The sequence below is a fragment of the Nuphar pumila genome, chromosome 16 (assembly GCF_984573655.1).
Source record: "Nuphar pumila chromosome 16, dmNupPumi1.hap1.1, whole genome shotgun sequence".
Classification (NCBI taxonomy): Eukaryota; Viridiplantae; Streptophyta; class Magnoliopsida; order Nymphaeales; family Nymphaeaceae; genus Nuphar; species Nuphar pumila.
The window spans coordinates 81748427-81764977 of record NC_143264.1 but is presented as its reverse complement, the minus strand read 5'-3'; positions in this window follow the sequence as shown (position 1 = coordinate 81764977).

Here is a 16551-nt window from a genome sequence, read left to right as displayed (position 1 = left end):
GATTCTTGCAGTTAGTACAATTATTGATTTCAGCTCACATGTGCCCACATGCACCACTTCCATGGACGAGTACCAAACTAGTAACCCATCTAATTCCATCCAGTCAAAGATCCAGCAAGCAAACCCAAATCAATTAAAGAAAGCTCAATCATCATTCATTTGCCACAATCTTGATTTTTTTTTATCCAACAAGCAAACCTATGGAACGAGAGAGAGCTCAGAATTTGTTATCGATTCAGTGATGAAATCAGCGGTATAAAAAGAGTTTATTGGTTACAAGATGTTGATAATATCAAAATACAACAAGAAAAGTTATAGAAAGAGAGGATTGCTGTTACGGCCAGATGGGCGTCCGTGATATGCGGTAACTCAGTGTTATACGATAATGCTGTTATGACCAGATAGCTCGACCCATAATATGTGATAGTGGTTTCCAATAAGATAGGCAAGCAGTTATTGCCATATGGCCCAGTCCAAGATATTCGCTAACTGAGTCTGAAGTGAAGTTGGGATAGAGATAGAGTGTGCCAATACGCCCCCTCAAGTTGGAGTCGGTAGCGTGATGCCCAACTTGAAAATAAGCTCATGAAATCTGTCTCTCCCAAGTGGCTTAGTAAACACATAGGCAAGTTGATTTTGGGTAGAGATGTGATGGGTAGAGATCAGCCCATTTTGTAGTTTTTCATGAATAAAATGACAATCCACTTCAACATGTTTAGTGCATTCATGAAAAACAGGATTGACAGCGATGGGAAGAGCAGACTGGTTATCACAATAGAGCTTCATAGGTTGGACATGAGAGAAACCAAGATCTTGTATTAATGCGCGTATCCAAATGAGCTCACAAGTGACTACAACTATAGCTCAATATTCCGACTCGATAGAGGATCAAGATACCGTATTTTGTTTTTTAGATCACCACGAGATGGGATTCCGACCCAGAAAAGTGAGGTATCCAGTAACTGAACGACGAGTTGTGGGGCAGGTGGCCCAGTCCGAATTACAATAAGCCGATGATTGTAGAGGATTGCTTGACTGCATAAAAATTTCTTTTGCTGGTGAAGACTTTAAATATCGAAGGATTTTGAAAGTGACATCTTGATGTGTCATCCGTGGGCCTTACATGAATTGACTTAATAGTTGAACGAGATAAACAATGTTTGGTCATGTGTCACAGTTAAGTAAATGTGTCTACCGATTAAACACCGATATGAAGTTAGATCTACTAATGGGTCTCCATCATCGGGTGTAAGTCGACATTTCTGATCCATAGGAAATTTTGTGGGCTTTGCCCCAAGAAGACCAACATCAATCAAAATATCTAGAATGTATTTTCGCTGACTGAGAAAAAATTCAGGAGTATGGGTTACCTCGATACCAAGGAAATACTTAAGTTCACCTAAGTCCTCGAGGTAGAACCGGGTATGGAGAAAATTCTTAATTTGTGTGATCATCAAATCATTATTACCAACAATAATAATGTCGTCAACATAGATGAAAATAAGAATGAAACTATTGAATGTCTGCCGCGTAAATAAAGTATAGTCAACTCGAAATTGAATGAATTGAGCATCCTTAAGAGTAGAGGTAAGCTTCATAAACCAGTTTCTCGAGGATTGCTTCAATCCATAAATGGATTTATGAAGTTGACACACTTGATTTTCTCCTTTAACTCAAAAACTAGGAGGAAGCCGCATGTAGACCTCTTCATGTAAATCACTGTGTAAAAATGCATTACTGACATCAAGTTGATATAGGAACCAACCTTTCATGGTTGCTAAAGAAAGTAAGCAACGAATATTGGTGAGTTTTTCTACTGGCGCAAACATGTCATGATAGTCAAATCCTTTAATTTGCGTGTATCCTTTTGCCACAAGTCGTGCTTTATAGCGCTCAATGGATCCATCTGCTACACCCAACGACAACCAATAGGATGTTTGTTAGGCGGTAATGTGACTATAGACCAAGTGTGATTATCTTTCAAAGCACAGATTTCATTGGACATAGCTTCGCACCAATGTGAATGTTTGTCTGCCTCGCCAAAATGTCTAGGCTCTTCATCAGAAAGAAAAGATGAGAGGAAGGCAACATGGGATGGAGAATGAAAAGGATGAAAAATGTCAATGGGGTATCGACACTTGGAAGAAGAGGGTGTTGGAGTTGGCAATAGACTATGTGATTCTGGTGTGAGGGCCAAATAGACATAATCTTTAAGGTAAGATGGTGCAGATCAAACGCATTGAGAACGTCGCATGGGTTGTGAATCAGTCAGATCTGGTTCAGTGGGCGGTGGTGGATTGGTAGTTGAAGTGGAAGTTGGGTCATGAGATGTAGTGGTTGGATCCGCATTGTCAATGTCAAGTACCAGAAGAGGCATAACAATGGGTATATCATCTTTTTCAACGTGACCTTTAAGAGGAAAAACATTTTTATAAAATATTACATCGTGACTAATGAATAATTATTTTGTCTCAAAATCAAAAGTTGATATCCTTTTTGGTCGATTGGATATCCAACAAATAAGCAACGCCCGATGCGAGAGGAAAATTTATTGTGATGTGTATTGATATTTTTCGCAAAACATAGGCATCCAAACACCCATAAATGATGATACTGAGGTTTGTTTCCAAAAAGTAATTCGTAGGATATTTTATTATTCAAAAGCAGAGAGGGAAGATGATTGATTAAATAAGTGAAAGTGAGAATGCATTCACCCCAAAAAGAGGTCGAAAGATGAGATTATAAACATAAAGCTCTGGCCACTTCTAAGAGGTGTCGATGCTTATGTTCAACTTGCCAATTTTGTTGAGGCATTCCGACACAAGATTTTTTATGATCTATCCCATTTTGATGAAGAAAATTTTGGAAAGAATGAGAGATGAATTTAGTGCCATGATCACTGTGGATGTGCTTAGCTAAAGATTGAAAAAATTTGTGAACTAAAGCACAAAAGCGATGAAAACAATACAAAGTTTCAAATTTGTATCGCATTAAAAAAACCCAAGTGCATCGGGAAAAATCGTCGACAATGGTAAGAAAAAACCTAGCACCCGAATGAGAAGGTGTTATAGGGACCCCAAATGTCACAATGGACAAGATCAAAGGAGTGAGCACATCGACTTAAGCTAGTTGGAAATGCAAGCCGTGTTTGCTTAGCATGATGATAAACATCACAAATATGGTTATGATAAAAAACAAAATCTGAGATAAATTTATTCAATAAAGAACTTCGGTCACGTAAAGGATGACCCATTCACATATGCCAAAGAATGCTTTTATTTGATGTTGAAGCTGTCAAAGCATGATAGGTGTTGGGAAGGTTGAGATGATAAAAGCCATCACATAGTCTACCCGCTCCAATCACTATCCTCTTCAAAGGGTCTTGAAAGAGACAAAAAGAAGAAAGAAAATAGCTATGCAAGAAATAAAAGTTACTAGCTTAGAAATAGATAAAAGATTATAATGAAAATTAGATATGTATAAAACATCAACAAGATTAAGATCGGAATAAAGGTTGACATTTCCTATATGGGTAATAAGAATTTTTTCACCGATAGGGAGACTAATACGACGTGTTTTAAATAACACAATAATATTAGAAAGAAGTTGAATATGGGGTGTCATGTGATGTAAAACTCCTATGTCAATGACCCAGGAAAAAAATGAATGAAAGGATGAATTACTTGTCAAGTTGGCGAAGGCTGGTTTGGCATCAACATTAAGCCAAGAAGCACTTTGTCCAAGTTGCTCCTTCATAAGTTGTGAAAGAATGAAGGTAGTTGTGAACTCAGGTGGATTGGAAAGTGGCACATACTCCTGTTGAGAGGCTGCATTAACCGATCCATGATTTGCACCTTTACTGTTAGAGTGTGCCTTGGATGGTGTGGCGGGTAGCCATGAAGCGAATAGCAGCGACTCTTGACATGACCTAATAACCCACAATAGTCACATTTTGACCAGAACTTATTGTTTTTAGAAAAATGGTTGACCATCGGGCGCGATGAATGATATTTAGCTGAAAGTGCTAGATTATCATTAGTGCCCCCACTAAGTGGCATGAGAAGTCGCTGAGTTTCTTCTTAAAGAATCAAAGAGTAGACTTTGCTAATATTTGAAAGGAGTTCGATGGTCCAAATGTGACTTCGAATTGCGGCAAATGTATCATTCAATGCCATGAGAAATTGGTATACTTTTTCTCGCTCAAGGCAAGTATTAAAATCTTTGAATGCACTGCATGTGCATGTTGAAAAAGTAGAGTACGAACCAAGTTCACCCCAGAGTGTTTTGACGATGGTAAAATAAGTAGCAAGTGAATTTTGTTCCTTGCGGTGGTCGGAAATAAGTTTCTTTAATTGATAAATCTGAGTAGTGTTTTCTTGAGAGAAACGTTCTTCTAAATTCACCCAAACATCTCGAGTTGTGTCCGCATATATGATACTATTAGCGATGTCTTTGAAGAGAGCATTGAGGAGCCAAAATAGCACCATATTATTGCATCAGCACCAAGACAAAAAATTGGTTGATGAACTGATTGGTTTTGGGAGAGAGTCATCAACAAATCTCAAGGCCATCCGCATAGCACGCCGCTAGGTCGAGTAATCATCATATGTAAGTACAAAGAAAACCAACACGGTTCCAGGTTTGTTAGAATGATGCAACAAGTATGGTGACAGAGCATCAACACACATTTCAGTATGAGTTGTTTAAGCTTGATTGGCCATGGTAAAAAAAATTAGGATCGACTGTATGTCTCTGAATAGTGTCAAGCCGTGACACAGTCAATCAGGATAACTGTGGCTAAAAAAAAAATTAGCTAAAGGCTACAACAGATTGAAATGGCTGGTTCAACAACAAAGACCGTCACAGACTGAAATGGTTGGTTCAGCAACAAAGACTATAGCCGATGGTAATGGCTGGCTCTGATACCATGTGGAACAAGATACAACTTAGAATTTGTTATCGATTCAGTGACGAAATAAGCGGTATAAAAAGAGTTTACAAGATATGGTTACAAGATGTTGATAATATCAAAATACAACAAGAAAAGTTATAGAAATAGAGGATTGTTGTTACGGCCAGATGGACCGCGATATGCGGTAACTCAGTGTTATACGATAATGCTGTTATGGCCAGATAGCTCAACCCATGATATGCGGTAGTGGTTTCCAATAAGATAGGCAAGTGGTTATTGCCAGATGGCCCAGTCTAGGATATTCGCTAACAGAGTCTGAGGTGAAGTTGGGATAGAGATAGAGTGTGCCAATAAAACCCAAATCAATGCCGAGTTAGTTTTTCAAAGAAAGCCTCAATCATCATTCATAATTTGCCACAATCTTGATTTTATTTTTTTGATTTATTACATTGAGAAACCTTCAACCCAGTAGTAGGTAGATCTTAGATCAACCCTCCAGAGGATAAAACTCTATGACTAGGACCCTTCTGACAGCCTACTCCAACTACGATAACCACTTTGTGGCCACAATCTTGATTCTTGACTGATAAGTTTTTCACTACTACAAAGCCAACCACACTAATAGCCGCCTATAAGTGTACTTAGCAATAAATTGATATTTAAATGAAGTATGTCCACCCCATACAACTTTGACCAGCAAGTCCATCTTGCATATACAAACAATACTTGGAGTATTTAGGACAAGTTACGAATTCCAATAGGCCAACAAACAAAAAATGCATATTTTTATGCAGCTGTAGATACATCACACATATGACTGCTTCATTCTGCATCACATGCTTCATGTATCAACTTTTTATAATGAATAGAAGCCATCAAAGTAAAGTCATAGTCCTTATCTATGTGCATGCACACAAAGATGATCCCAGCCATGAAATAATGCAGATCTAACAATGCACCATATCACTCGAATCTTTATTCCATTATAGGACTATTATCTTCATGGGGTCACTGTATGGAGTACATAGATAGTAGAGAAAACCATGATTCACTCAGAATGTAGGAGTGTAGGATAAAACCATTTATGCTGCATGGAAGGTCCCTTTGGGCCTCACCTTGGCAGCCCAACAAAGCATCACCATTAATTTTAGCTCAGCCTTTCATACATTAAAACTTGTTTAGTCTCAACATGTATCTATCCAGTCAAAGTTGTAAGAGGCCATGATATTGTGTAGGCTCAAGCAACACATCCTACTTACTACTATCTGGTCTTGCAGGTCACTGACCCACAACTGCCAACCTCATTAGTGCCGTTAATCTGTAAAATTGATGGCCTTTTAAGAATCCCACTTGAAAGATCTTGTCTCAATTTCTATATGGAATCTTGCACCTAAAAGTACATATGATGGTTAAAAAAATTAAGGAAACGAAGAATCCAATTATTGTCATGAATGCATGAGTTGAACTGGAATTTAATTGTTCTTAGATCTTAAGGAAGGAAGGGCCCACAAGGCTCCACTCATCTGGTAGTGATAATAAGTAAATGCTACCAAGTTGAAAGGACATCACTGTATCGAAACCCACAGGTGCATGTTCCTTGTTGCGAGGCTGAAGTTGGGTGTGTTCTTTAGTGGGCGTGCAAAAGGACTTAACAAATTTTTTACACCGATGAGTTGGTGGGTGAGCGAAGAGGGTTTTCTCAGAGAAAGGATCGAATGCAATATGATTGCACAAAAATTGTGCATTAAGCACCTGATGGCCATTCATCAGGCCTTAGGCCCCACACCTGACATGCCCTGTCCCCAGATGGAGGGTGATGATTAGGTGTTTAATGCATAAATATTTGTGCAATCATATTGCATCTCATCTTTTCAGGTTTTCTCAGGTTATCCACAAAAGGGAAAAAAAGAAACTTAGGGCCAAATGGCACAAACCAAACCAATCATGGTGCATTAAGTTGTGGGCCCTGTAGAAAAGTTTTTTTTTTTATGAAAAAAATAATTAATAGAAATTGAAATAAGCTCCTAGCAGAGGATGAAATTGAAAGTGCAGTAGGATCGAGGCAACAAGCACTAGAGGGGAGGTGAATAGTGCTTTTATAAATCGTCTGCGGAATTTTGATGGATTTTGCAATTTGCAAAGCAATCACACAAAGAACACAATAATTTATCCTGGTTCGGTCTCTCCCGACCTACATCCAGTCCCCAAGCAAAACCCGCTTGAGATTTCCACTATCAACCTTGTGTAACTACAAGATCATACACAGACCAAATTTGGTCCCACTTCCAGTAACACACCTACTGAAAGCAAACAACTCCTTTAAACCAAGGAGTCCTTCCTTTTACAGAAAATTAAAACAACAACTTACAATACAACCTATGAGCCCTTCTTTTGAATGCAAATGAGATGCAATTGACTTTTGAGGTTGTTGAAATACTCTACTCACGAATTCACTATCTCTCAAAGGAATTTGAGTGAAAAACTGAAGTGAAAAATATCACGTGAGTAAGAAAATGAATATGAGTGAAAAGAAAAGAGTAATTGATTCAAATTGATTGAATTGCAATGCTTTTGAGTGTAAAATGCACTCATATTTATAGTTGAAAGTTTTCATACGTTGAGGGTATGAAAGGGTGTCAAAACAGTTCATTTTGAACGATCAAAACGTTTGAAAAATGAAAAGACACGCCTTTTTAAAGTTTCAGGAAAAATGATAAAATTAGTCGACTGAAACAGTAGTTAGTCGACTAATAATTAGTTATTAGTAGACTGACAGTTATCGTCGGTCGACTGATCTGTTTATCGAGCCGTTTGAAAATCTGAACTTTTGAAACTTAGTCGACTAGAGAAAAGTTAGTCGACTGATAATATCATCAGTAGAAAACACAAGTTTTGTCTAGTCGACTGATACAAGCATTAGTCGACTGCTGCTAAATTTCTAGAAAACACATGTTCTGTCCAGTCGATTGATAAAGTCATTAGTCGACTGCTGCTAAAATTTCCAGAAAACAACCATTCTGTCTGGTCGACTAATAAAACATTTGGTCGACTAATTTGATAAAAATAACTTTTTAGAAAATATGGCGCGAAAGGGTTAGTCGACTGGTGAGTCTATTGGTCGACTAATAAACATGAAAATTTAAGAAAAGATTTTCTAAAGAGATTTTCATGAAGGGTTCTTTTAGAAAAGTTTTTCTAAAGACTTTTTAGGTAAAATGCAACCTAAATATGTACTCTAAGTAAGGCTCTTACAAGAATCTAAGACTTTTAATGAATATAACATTTGCACACTAGTCTTCAAAGATTCTTCATCGAATTCTTCAATTTCTTCATTGCCTTAGCTGAAATGCAGTTGATTTACTTGTTCATCATCAAAACCTTGTACTTTGAAGTATCATGTACGACTTTATTGTCGTAACAGAAATATCCTTGAAGCTGAATGAACGAGTTTTAAACATGCATATCTTATTTTAGAAAACAGTATATAACATTAATATTAATAGGTATAGTAGAACAATTCATCTAGGTGGCGTGTGATGAGGTATCACACCCCTACAAACAAAAAATCAAAATCAAAATGCAAATCAGAAAAAAACATTACAAGAGTACTGGCGTCCAACCCAAGAGGACCAATGTCCAACCCAACACAGTTTCAATGATGTTGGATTTTTTATCCAAACCGAGACCATGAATCAGCCTCAAGTCGCAATTCAATTTTCCCCTAACCAATCTAAAGATCGATCTGGCCATTTGCAGCATACCCTTTCCTTAGCTTCCCTTCGCAGCTGGTATAAAATACAATCTAGACTGCAAGCCTTTTCCTTGAAGATGGGTTGATACATTCTCTAGCCAAATGAGCCTCCAAGCTGTCAATATCCAAACACGCTACACAAACTTTTGTTGATGGCTTTTGAAATGCATGTGATTTGCAATTAATGTCTCTCTTGGAAAGAATATGATGTCCCAATCTATGAAATTATCTTTCCACGCATGATGCAACAACGAGCAAATGAAGATGTAATTCCAAAAAAGGTGGGGTGTGGTCTCTTTATCACAATGATAAAGGAAACAATGACTAGCAAGGTGTCTAATTTTTGTGTTAATCACATCATGGAGAAGCATCCAACCCATAAGAGATCCTCGAAGCGGGAGATCAGACACCCATATGACCTTCTTCGAAAGCCATGTAGGTGTCTGCGTGACAAGGAACATGTACATAGTTGACGTCTTGAAATTACCATCCCTACTATGCTCTTCCCTTGAGATAAAGACCTACGAAACAATAAGTTCATGAGTTGTCAATTCTTGAAAAACTGAATCTAAAGGATGCTTCTATGCATAATATGTTGGACATTTGGGTTTGGGTCCAACCTATAGTATGACCTTGTTTGACACTAATGAGGCAATTAGTGGGATTTAGTTGGGTAGCGGTTACATGAATGTGAAGGGGTTCACATTTTGTAAACCCCCTATCCTCCACTATAAATATGAGACTTGGCTGCATGATGAGAGGAGTTGAAGCCTATAGCATGTGTTCTAGTAATTCTTATTTGGGTTCAGGGTCCTTCTCACCATCGACTTGAAGGCTTGGGCTCATCATGGGCATCAATAGGCTAAGGAGAACGTTGAGCTTCTGTATGCCACATCGATCATGGCATCTATCGATATGTGTTAATTTTGTATTTCAGTTTCAATTCTATAATATACGCCATCATTGGGTGATAGGCCCACCATGCTTCCTCTCTGAATTCATAAAAACATGGTCTCTACATCTCGGAACCAATAAAAAATTGATAGAAACCTGTCAAAATGACTCTGAACTGATCTCAAAAAGTGGTATCAAAGCAATTAATCTTCTACTCATATGGAGAATAGAGCATCCGCTCTAAAGGTTGTTTATGAGAAGTGTGAGCGCTTAAATATTTGAGGTGTCATCTTTTACTGTAGGATAGTGAAAGAATTTTTGAAATCCATTGGGATAGAAATTATTGATTTTACAGGTCATATGAATTAAAAACTTTATTATGGATCTTGGTATAATGTACTCTATTGGGAGCCCATTAAAGATCTTATGTGATAATGAAGCTGATATATCCTTATTCAATAACATCAAGAGCTCAACCTTGTGTCGACAGATGAAGTTAACGTACTTTGTTGTTAAAGAAATGACTGAGAATCATCTAATATGTATTGATATAATTGGTATAAAGGAAATGACTGTGAATCTCCTTTCTAAATGGCTAGCACCAGGATTGTATTACCAACATGTAACGGTCTGAACCGGTTCTAAAACTAATGAACCAGTGCAAAACATGAACAAAAGCTCATAAAACCCTATAACTGAATAAGAAAATTCATGTCCTTTCATGGATTCATGAAAACAGGGTCTCTACATCTCGGAACCCATGAAAAACTGGTCAAAAATTACTCTAAATCGGTCCTAAAAAGTGTCGTATCGGTCACAAAATCGATTCAGGTGTAAATAGTAAACATGCCCTGTTCCAAGTCTGATCTAATCCGGTTAAACCGGGTGAAGATCCAAACCCAACTGAATTCAGATTTGGATTGGGTATGGTTTTTGGACCCATCCCGAGTCCTGTCATGGACAGAATCTAGTTTTATATTGATTTTTGGATCATTGGATCCATACCAGGAACCGATCATTATGAGTTTGGACCAGGAGTATCCGATTCAAAATCTATTTTAACTAGATTTGGATCTAGATTGGATCAAATGAGATCCAAAATGGGGCCTATTTATTATTTATATCTGAATCGGTTTTGTGATCGATACAACACTTTTTGAGATAAGTTTAGAGCTATTTTTGACCAATTCTTATCAATTTTTCACCGGTTTTGAAAAGTAAAGACCCTGTTTTCATGAATCCATGAAAGGACAAAGATTTTCTCATTCGGTTATAGGGTTATATGAGCTTTTGTTCATGTTTTATACCAATTTATTAATTTTAAAATTGGTTTAGACCCTTACATAACCAGTTCATGGTCGTTTCAGACCGGTTTGGGGTACTTTCAGACCGATTCTAGCTTGAGAACCCTGGGTTTTACCTATAAGAGTATGTTTTTGTTATGTTTCATACTTTATAAGTGTTTATTGTTAAGGAAGCATACTTTATGCATGTTTAATATGTGTTTTATGTTGTTTAAGTTATGCATAATGTTTTTAAGCATGAATTATAACTAAATTCATGACATTGTTAATGTGTTATCATCAAAATTAGTTTATACATATAAGTTGAAGCATGAACTTATATTTTGACGATATAATACATATTTTGTTATGAATATACATACATTAACATGTGTGCATATGAATACTCTATAATACGAATATGATTTCGGTAAAAGATCTTGATTGACTGACTCATGCAATCACGAAGTGATCTAAGTTATGTTGATTGAGGATTCTTTGAACCGTGTTAAGATTCAGTATTATGATTATGTGTGACTTTATGAAATAATGATTCTACCCAAAGGTAGGTCATTGTGTTTCAAATTCACACAGGGTGTAAAAAAGTAGATATGTACACCAACCCATGAAGCATGCTTGTACCTAGCTAAAAGTACATTATTGAATTGCCTCTGGTTACATGATCTGTTAGTTTCATCAATTGTGAGTGGCTCTGGTAGGTCATGATCTGCTAGTTTTCACAATTGTGAGTGGCTCAGAATATTCGATGTGTCATCTCTCACTGCAGGACAGTGAAGGCATTTTTAAAATTCATTGGGACAGAAATTATTGATTTTATATGAGATTTTATCTCAGGCCATATGGATTAGAAGCTTCATTATAAATCTTTGTATAATGAAAGCCCACTAAAGATCTTATGTGATAATAAAGCTATCATATCCTTCTTGAATAACAATAAGAGCTCAACCTTGTATCAACACATGAAGTTAACGTACTTTATTGTTAAAGAAAGAACTAAAAATCATCTAGTATGTATTAATATAATTGGTACGAAAGAAATGACTGCGGATCTTCTTACTAAAAGGCTATCAACGATATTGTATTCCCAATATGTAAAGGGGATGAGTCAGTTTGTTTCCTTCTGATGTATGACAATACATTATGGTTATATATGATTACATTTATGAAAATAAATTAATTCTCTATAACTTCATGTATTATTGATTTTGCATAAAGGATCTCTCATTTGGTTAGAGAGAATAACAATATTAAAAGAACCAATAGAATGGTTTAGAGACCAACTGATTCATAAAGGTAATCTTAACATGCTAAAACACTGACAATGAATTATATTGTAGTACATGAAAATATGACATTTCATAAAGAGGTGATCATCTTTATGACTCATATTATTCATTTTTGTAATACATGATAGCATGTGAACCCACATAAAAAATTAAGTCAAGATAACAGTATAAACCTCAATTTGGTACCTTTTAGTGTTAATGGGGAAAGTGAAATGATGTTAGACATTTGGGTTAGGGTCCAACCTATAGTGTGACCCAGTTTGACACTAATGAGATAATTAGTGAGCAATTATTGTGTTTTAGTGGGGTAGAGATTACGTGAATGTGAAGGGGTTCACATTCTGTAACCCCCCCTATCCTCCACTATAATCCTCGTAATTCTCATTTGGGTTCAGGGTCCTGCTCACCATTGACTTGAAGTCCTGGGTTCATCGTGGACATTGATAGGCTAAAAAAAATGCCGAACACCCGCACATCGCATCGACCATGGCGTCTACCTTTCAAGATCCTGTTGTTCCTCTCCTCCCAAACTTGCCACCACGCAGCACAAATCCACCGTCTTGAAATCTACAGCCATCTCTTTGAGTGCTGAATTTCATGTGGGCCGAGGAGCAGCACTCTGAAGTCGATATCTTTAGTGTTGTTGAATATAATGCCTGGCCATACTTAAGAGATGATTTGCTGAAAATAATGGCATTGCCATTAACATATAGATGGGTTCTTCCATACTACAGTGGCATAGGAGGCAATGATTTGCAAGGTGTTGTCCCAGCTTTTGTAGGCAATCTTGGGTGTTGATGTTGCCCATGAGCAGCAACCAGGCAAAAAAACATGGACTTAGGAGAGTGTCCGTTCGACCAGTAGACCTTTGGAGGAAGCCAGTCAATACCGGCCTCAAAGCTTGTCAGGTAAGCCAACGGCACGGTGAAATTTCTGTCCAGGTCCACGTGATGCCCCTGTAGAAAAGTTACCTTGCCTCTTTAGGAAATCTAAGGAAAGTTACCAGAGTCTATTTACTGTATACGTAGGATTTAATTTTCTTAATCATTTTTCAGGTCAAGAGGCAATCATTACGTTATCTTTTCCATCCAAGCTTTCAATTGTTTTGAACAATAGATGCATAAATCAAATCATACATTCATTGCATGCCTTATCATACAGCCCCCTCATGAAAATAACCCAATGATTGTTGACTACATACCAAAGGTAATTTTGCTGATTCTGTGTTGAATCAGCTCCATCCAAGTCAAAGCAAACATGAGTTTCACTTCTCCCGATTTATGAATATTTGTTTTCCTCCGAACTACTCATTTAAAAGGCCGCCACCAATCTTCATTTTAATTTATTTACGTTTATAAAGCAAGCCAAGTCATCTTCTTTAGAGATGGATCATGACGTTGTACTCAGTATTTCAACATACCATTCAGTCATTCACAAGAAAAGGAAGTGCAATTAGAAAGAGTAATGACAGCCAACGCTTCATGAACAAGCTGGAAACCCAGAAAAGGTTTTCCCAAAAAAAAAAATGAAAAGGTGGGTAAAGTTAAAACTGCACCTTCGTGCACAGCTCTCCAAAGAAAAAGACAGGTCAAAAACTCTTTTTACTTTTGCTGAGAACCCACATGCCCTGCGTTAAAAAGGAATGTCCAACTTGTGTGACCCACATGGCCTACTTACTACAAGTATACCCTCACCCACCAGTGTCCCTCTTTAACCTCTGTTAATAGTGTTCGAATTTAAGGCCCTCTCTCTCTATATATATAGAGAGAGAAATGGGTAGGTGCAAAATTGATAAATGCTAAATGGGTTTTTAGGACCATCCTCTGTTTTTCTCGCAATTCTGACCCTATAAATGTGTTGGGCATGGCCGATTTATGAGGAATTCACACCTGGATTATGCATTTTGGATGAAAAAAAATGATATTTGGAGTTTAAAAAATTTACAAAGATTTTGGACCATTGAATTTCCAAACCTTATAAAATCCCACCCATGTGTCAGAATCGAACACTTCAAGAGCTGATCTCTACATAGATCACATCTGTACGGTCAAAAATTAAAAATAAAATGAAAAAACCTTAAAAAAATTAGCACCTATCATTTCACACCTACCCATATATATATATATATATATATATATATGTGTGTGTGTGTGTGTCAATGGGTCGGGTTTGGTTCAGACCTAAGTGAAACCGGACCGGGCTCCGATTTTTGGGTATGGTATCGAGTTAGGACTGAAGTCTAATCGGACATAACATAAGAGAAATCATACCAGACTCGATAACAACTACATGAACCAGACTCAGACCCAGACCAAAACCATACCCAATAAAATAATATTTTTTTATCATTTTTACATCAAAAAATTATGGGTCTTAATCATAACTCGGCTCGGGCCCTGGTCTAGTATAAAATTTCACAAACTATACCTGGCTCCATGTATTAATCAGATCTTTGGGTTCAGACCTGGGTCGTAATCGGGTTTTCTTATTTATCACCATACCAGAACCCTATAAGGTTTGGTTCGGGTCGGGTTTGAGTAAACACGACCTGTTGATATATATATATATATATATATATATATATATATATATATATATATATATATATATATATATATATATATATATATAGTAATGCATTTCTTAGGCCCCTTTTTCATTAGGTCTTGTTAGGCCCCATAAAAAATCATAGTTTTAAGTTTTTTTTTTCACATCTAACACCGTAGATGTGATCTATAGGTTTTTTTTAGTGGGAACCGGCTTTTGGATTGCCAAAATCTGACCTGTATACCAGCTTTTTTAGGTCATCCAAAATCAATGGCTATGAAGATACCAATTTTTTGGCTCAGAAAAACTTTTTTTTGTCGAAAAACATAATCCAAGAGTAGATTCCCACTAAATCGATCATGCTAAACACATCTAACAGTTCAAATCTATCATAAAACACTTAAAACCTATGGGACAGAATGAGAAAAGGGGTCTAATATGTTCAGGTCTTATATATATAGTCATGATGCCTTATCGTCCAATTTAACTGAAGATTATGGGTGCAAAGTGTATCAACTCAATTTAACCTCAAGAATACATTCAAGACAAGTAAGATTTTATAGTCATTATTGTTGAGTCGTGGCTCGAAGAACTTTAGTGCCACATATGAAGACTCTTTCTAAAAGAATAACGATAGATGAGGAAACCTGCTTAGACTCACGCAATTTTTGTGAGTGCAAGGTTTATCATATTAAAACATTTGTGAGTGTTATCCAATATACTGTGATTACAAAAAATTGATAAACACTCCCACAAATAGGGATAAGGTGAGATCACTTTACAGAATAACAAATGACTACATTAGAGGAGACAGTTTAGGGATTGTTGTTACATTAGAGGAATCATCCAACTTGATGTGAGGAGCCATCCTACATTAGAGGTATCAGCCAACTGCATTAAAGGAACTGTGAGTTGATAACTTTGGTAATTCCAGCTACATCAGAGGAACCGTGTGACGATAATTATGGTAACTCCATGTTTTAACCGGGAGGCTTATCACTTGAAATTATCAGTTTTGGTATGCTTATCTTATCACACCCCTGCAAGCTCAAAGAGGGCACCCGCCCATTGAGCTTGTGACGAAGATTGACAAAATGCACAAACAAGAGCAGTTTGGTGAGACCACCCGCGAGCTGGTCATGAGAGAAAATGAACTAGACTTGAAGGTGGCCCTTTTGAATGTGCTCACGAATAAAGTGAAAGTCAATTTCAACGTGCTTGGTCCGAGTATGAAAAATAGGATTGACAACAAGGTAGAGAGCCCTGATATTATCGCACCATAACATAAGGGGTGCATGAGGAGGAAACCCAAGTTCACAGGGGAGAGAGTGTAACCAAAGTAGATCAGAGGCAGTGCAGGCGAGTGATTTATATTCAACCTCGGTACTAGAGCGAGCCACGATCTTTTGCTTGCGGGACGACCAAGAAATGACATTATGGCTAAGAAAAACAATAAAGCCGGTAGTAGATTTTCGATCATCGAGACAACCCGCATCTAAGTAGGCACTAAGCTGAAGAGAGGAGGAAGATTAAAGGAGAAGGCCATGATGCAAAGTCTCCTTTAAGTAACATAAAATTTGTTTGACAGCAATCCAGTGAGCATCAGTTGATTGATACATATATTGACAAACCTTGTTGACAACAAAGATGATGTTAGGACGAGTAAGAGAGAGATAGTGCAGGCCACCAACAATGTTGTGATAGAGTGTAGGATCTGGGAACAACGGAGAGCCATCTTTGGATTACTTGGAGGAGGAGCCCATAGGAGTAGAAACGGGTTTGGCATTAGCCAGGTAGGCTCGCTGAAGTAGAGTGAGAGTGTAGAGCCTTTGAGAGAGAGTTACGCCAGCAGAGGAA